General features: G+C 29.7%; 1 long non-coding RNA gene across 1 annotated transcript; it reads right to left on the bottom strand.

Annotated features, from left to right (window-relative positions):
- Positions 1–634: 634 nt before the first annotated feature.
- On the bottom strand, positions 635–3896 carry LOC124899421. The gene is made up of 2 exons (XR_007056892.1): positions 3744–3896; positions 635–3033 (listed from the first exon to the last, which is right to left on the bottom strand). It is a non-coding gene; the product is annotated as an uncharacterized LOC124899421 (long non-coding RNA).
- Positions 3897–6407: the final 2511 nt, after the last annotated feature.

Genomic DNA, 6407 nt, shown 5'->3' with positions numbered 1-6407 from the left:
AATTTTATCCCTTAATTAATTTAAATTGGTGAGTTTTTGATTATTTAAATTAAGAAAATAGATTTAACAACAAAAAAGGTAAAAATTCATGACTTTTTACCTGTTCAATATTAACATTAGTTATTAAAATTAAATAACTATTTTATTATGGTTTTAAATTGTGTTTATCATTTATTTCCATATTATTTATTTACGAACCCATTTTCTTTATTAAATAATTAAAATGTCATGACTTTTCACCTTTTCAATAACCATTTTTTATTAATTATCATTTCAGTTAGTTTTTTCAACAGATAGATCATATGTAGAAATAGATTTGTCATCTGTTGAAAAAACACAAACCAGTGGCAAGAACTGTATTATGTTCTTCCAGTTGATCTATTGCAATAAATGTGTCATCTATTGGAAGAAGATACTCCATCAGCAAGGGTTTTGAGTTTTTCCAACATATTGCCCATCTATTGCAACGTATTGATCATCTGTTAGTTGAAAGCAATCCAGATTGATGAGTTGTATTGTGTTCTAGCAAATCTCCATCTATTGCAACAAATTGGTAATCTGCGGAAAATATTTTTTGTAGTCTATTGTATCTAATTCATATTACCTACCTTACCTCTTTTTATCAATGCACAAGTTAATAAAAATATATTTTATGTAATAAATAATAACATTTACATCCTCAACAATGAGTTAAAATTATCAAAGTCCATAACAATCAACAAACTAAGTTTACTATTACAAATATCATGGTGCATTACACATGGGGCACTTTTTTTTTACGGGCATGTAGTCCAATAGATTTTTCATTTGTTGTAACAGATGGGTCATCTATTGGAATAACTCAATCCAGTAGTAGCAAGGGTTTCTCTCTATTAGGTTTTTAGTTTTCGAGATTGTTGTTACCCTTCCCAGAAGATTAAGAAGAAAGGTTTTTAATATGGTTATCCTTTGAGCCTCTGTAGTTTTATACACTACTTCGCGATGGGAACTGAAGATTAAACACTATTTGACATTGATGGGGTAGGAAGAATAATGGGTGTGCAGATGGATGGATCTATTTTCATGCGTAGGAGTTATGTATTACTGGTCAGGTTATCGTGACAACACATATAAAGTACAATTATTTTGTGAATGCAGTTTTTTATCGATTAGGCATTGATCCTTCAAACAAGATCTTGCATCTTACAGTTAAGTTTGATAAGAGTAAACTGATAAGGCCAAAGGGTCCAATAAGATGTGTCGATACCCTGTTATAATTTAATAACAGTTTTGCTCATATTTATGCGTCAAGTTTTGAGAAAGGATCAATATTTGATGGCATTATAGAGACTCAATAGTGATTGCACTAGTTTTAATAGTGTAATGGAGTTTAAGAAGGCCTTCAAAGGATCCTAGTGTAGTAAACAAGAATGCAAAACCAATAGAAATTCCCTTGGTCCAAATTTATATGGATGGGTTGCTCGAGAAGACGATTACACAGCAGAACATATTGTAGGAGAATATATGCGCGGTAAAGGGGAGTTGCTAAAGATTATATCATCTCAAACCTTATTAAGGAATAAACATGTGGTAGCAAGCAATGAACTTCTAGCCAATTTGACCAATAATATTAACTTGAAAGATGAAAAATCAGAATGAGCTACAAATATGAAAGTGTATTTCAAAATGAAAATTCGTCAGTTGTCTTTGAAAAGAAAAATGGTAAAGTGGACTGTAGCTAGACACTTTTTTAGGTAACTGAAACTAGTTAGTGTGGCCTAAATGATCACCTCCAAATAATGAAATAAAAATCCTAGGAAATAACTTTGTGAGCACTGAGGGTTGGAAAGATGTACAATCAAGAATGAAACTTAAACCAAGAACTGCTAAAGTTAAAATAAGGGATCAAGCCAAGTTGGTAATTTTTAAATTCTAACTTGCATCCCATGCCTTCTGTTTGTGGTCTGATCAGGTCAGTGGCAGTGGAAATAAAATGGTTTGAAGTTGGGCAGAAATCCCATGTCTTTTTGTATCCACTGCAATTGACGTAACCAGATCCACAAAGAGAAGGCCTAGGATGCAAGTTTAACTTTAGAAATTACCGCCTTGGCTTGATCTCTTATTTTTACTTCAAAGGTTCTTGGTTCAAGTTTTATTCTAGTTGTACGTCTTTATAACCCTCGATGCTCACAAAGCTACTTCATTGGAGTTCTATTCCTTTCTTTGGAGGTGATTATTCAAACCACGCTAACTAGTAACAGTTACCTCGAAAAGTGCACAGCTCCAGTCCTCTTCACCATTTTTCTTTTCAACAATGGGTGATGGATTTTTATTTTTTGACACACTTTTATTTTTTAGATCATTCAGTTTTTTTCATTTTTCATGTCAATTTCATTGGCCAGATTCGCTACACATTCTTTGCTACCCTATGTTTCTTGTTTAATAAGGTCTGAGTTGATATAGTTTTCAGCACCTCCCCTTTCCCTCACAGATATTCTCCTAAGCACCTTCTGTTGTATAATCATCACCCCGATCAACTCACCCATATAAATTTAGACAAAGACAATAACTATATTAATTTTCATTTTTGTTTGCAGTAGTGCAATGCTTCGGAGGCCTTTCAAAAGTCCATTGAACCCTTAAAATCAGTCCAATCACTATTGAATCTCTACATTATCACCATAAATATGATGCCTTCTCAAAACTTAACACATAACATTAGAAAAACCATTATTAAATCGAAATAGGGTATTGGCACCACCTTCCTGGTCCCTCAGCCTTATCAGTTTGGACCTATCAAACTTAACTATAAAATACAATATCATTTTTGAATGATCAATCCCTAATCGGTAAAAAATAATATTAACAAAATTAGTGTAATTTATGTGTGTTTTCACGATAACATGATTAGTAATACATACCTCTCACATATGTAGTGGTTCCATCTACAAGCAGCTTATTCCTTCGAACCTATCTCTACTCTAGCCTTTTATGTTGGTTGGGCAAAAGTTGATCCACTTTCACTTCCTTTTCTTTTTGGAAGACATATTTTATCTACAAATAAGAGAAAAGCAAAAAGAACATTACAATTGATGTCTGCATAATATTGAAAAAGGGTAACACAAATATTTAATAAATACAACATATTACAACAAGAATTTTAATAGATAACCCATATGTTGCCATAGATGATCCATCTATTGTAAAAAATAACCAATATGTTGCAACAAATGGGTCATCTATTAGAAGAGCTATTTTAAGCTATTCTAACAGTTGATTCATCTATTGTAGCAGATGGTAATTCTATTGGAAGACCTATTTTAATATCTTCCATCATATATTCCACCTATTGTAACACCAACACCACCAATTATAACATCACCAACAACAACAACAATATCAACAATAGCATCAATAATAAAGAAACAAACAAACAACACCGATACTGCCAACAAGCCATTTTAAGTTCTCCCAATAAATGACCAATTTATTGCAACAGATAGGCCATATATTGGAAGACTTTTTTGATTGCTTAATAAAAACAATGGTTCGTTCATTCAATAAATAAGATATGGGTAATAAATAAATAAATAAATAAAAACAACAAATATAAATAACTAATTTAAATAACCAATGTAAAAATATGATGTGCACAATTTCAATTTTCATCAAATAAAACATGAAAAATTTTATGAAATAGGCAAATAAGAAGATGAGAAGGAAAGAATAATAGTAGAGAGCGCAGATCTAATAGTGAATCATACCTGCCATGTCAAAAGCGAAGGGATCAAAACACTAATTTTAGATAAGAAAAGATATATATTTGTTGATATTTGAAAGGAACCTCATGCGAAAGAGAAGAGCAAAAAGAGAAAAAAAGAAGAAGGTTGGGATTACTCTAAAGAGGAGAGAAAGAAGAGAGATGAATTATTTTATGGTTGAAGGATAGAGAATTCTAGGGATAGGCTTAAATATTTATTAATTTATGGTGATGAACGCTTTAAGGAGAAAGAGGAGACTGTGACGGTGACATTGAAAAGACAAGATAAGACACACAAGGAGGAGATTTTTGAGTTATCCAAAAAACGTTAGGCCTTCTTAGTATTTTTTTTCTTTTGTATTTTAGATAGAAAATTGATTTAAAATAAAAAAAGATCTTCCAATAGATAAGTCATCTATTGCAACAGATATCTCTATTTGATAATTTTCAACAGATCAGTCATCTATCACAATAGATGGCAACATCTATTTGATAATTTGAAATAGATAAGTCATTTGTTGCAATAGATATCAATATCTATTTGATAATTTCCAAGAGATAAATAATCCTTTATAATAGGTTGAACGTTTGTTTTAATAGATGTCTATAAATTTTTGATAATTTTCAACAAATGTGTACTCTACTGCAATAGGTTAGTCCTCTATTTATTCAAATCAAGCCATTATTTAAGATATCTAATCTAATTTAACTATAATTAAGGATGAGTTCATAGGTTCAACTACAATTTCTATTGATGTCATTGCAATTACATGATTAAGTATTATGTTCGTTCCGACCAAAGTCATCAATTAATTAATTTGAGTTGAAATAATTCATATCATGTAATTATTAGAAATATCAAAATTGATATATCTATAATTAAGGATGAATTCATAGGTTCAACTATAATTTCAATTGATGTAGTTGTAATTACATAATCAACTATTGTATTCATCTTGACCAGAGTCATCAATTGATCAATTTGAGTTGAAATTATTCATATAAAGTCATTATTTGAAATATCTAAATTGATTTAACTAGAACTAATGATGAGTTCATAGGTTCAATTACAATTTTAATTGATGTCATTGTAATTACATGATCAACTATTGTGTTCATCGTGACTAGAGTCATCAATTGATCAATTTGAGTTGAAATTATTCATATCAACCCATTATTTGAAATATATAAATTGAATTAACTATAATTAAGGATGAATTCATAGGTGCAACTATAATTTCTATTGATGTCATCGCAATTACATGATCAACTATTGTGTTTCTCTTGACCAAAGTCATCAATTGATCAATTTGAGTTGAAACTAATCATATCATCCATTATTTAAAATATCTAAATTTATTTAGATTGAATTAAGGGTGATTTCATAGGTTTAACTACAATTTCTATTGATGTCGTTGTAATTACAGGATCAACTATTGTGTTTATCCTGACGAGAGTCATCAATTGATCAATTTGAGTTGAAATGATTCATATCAAGCTATTATTTGGAATATCTTAATTTGATTTAGCTAGAATTGAGGATGTGTTCATAGGTTCAGCTACAATTTCAATTGATATCGTTGCAATTACATGATAACTATTGTATTCGTCTTGACTAGAATCATCAATTAATCAATTTGAGTTGAAATGATTCATATAGAGTCATTATTTGAAATATCTAAATTGATTTATCTAGAATTAAGGATGATTTCATATGCTTAATTACATTTTCAATTGATTTCATTACAATCACATGATCAACGATTATGTTTCTACTAACCAGAGTTATTATTTGATCAATTTGAGTTGAAATAATTCATATCAAATTATTATTATTGATTCAATATTAAATTTATTAAAGTTTCAATTCAACTTAATAACTAAAAACTATTTTTAATGAAATTTATTTTATTTATTATGAAATAATTAAAATTTATCTCTTTTGAAAAATTAATTAAGATCAATTCAGACCAAAATAACATTTTCAAAACTTGACATTCTTTTTCAAAATACAAATCAACTCATAGAATAGTTGCGAAAAAAATGTTTCATCATTTCAAAGCTTGAGTTCTTTCCCTTCTCTTTCTCTCTCAATGATACAAACAACAACTACTCAATAGATTGCTCAACCCTTCTTAATAGCTCAATTTTCTTTCTATTTTCAACCACATAGATCTTATTTTTGACTTTTTTATTGCTTGTATCTGTCATTTTCTCTCTCTTCACATAAATTAGGGCTTTTTAGTTAATTATAAGTTCTACATTTATTGTTTTTTCTAAAAATTAAGGATATTTAGTTAATGATTAAAACAGAAGACTTTTAGTTGTGTTATCTTCAAGAATGGGTTAATAATTTTGAGTTTTGAAGCTAAAAAATGTAGGAAGAACTCAAAAAAATCCTCGATTTTGCCGCAGTATTCTATTGACTGTTATGGTATTGTAGGATGGTGTTGGTGGTGGTGTTGGTGGTTGTTTGTGATGTTTTTGGCACTATTGGTGTGTTTGTTTGTTTTTTGTTTGTTTTGTTTTCTATTGGTTTTGTTATTTTTTTTATTTTGTTGATGTTATTATTGATGGTGTTCACATTATTGGTATAGGTGGCGGTGGTGGTGGTATTTTTTGTTATTGTGGTGGTGGTGGTGGTGGTGGTGGTATTGATGGTATTGGT

Source organism: Capsicum annuum, chromosome 6 (genome assembly GCF_002878395.1).
Source record: "Capsicum annuum cultivar UCD-10X-F1 chromosome 6, UCD10Xv1.1, whole genome shotgun sequence".
NCBI classification, from domain to species: Eukaryota; Viridiplantae; Streptophyta; class Magnoliopsida; order Solanales; family Solanaceae; genus Capsicum; species Capsicum annuum.
Note: the sequence above shows the minus strand (reverse complement) of the source record. Positions and strands in the feature narration are given on the sequence as shown.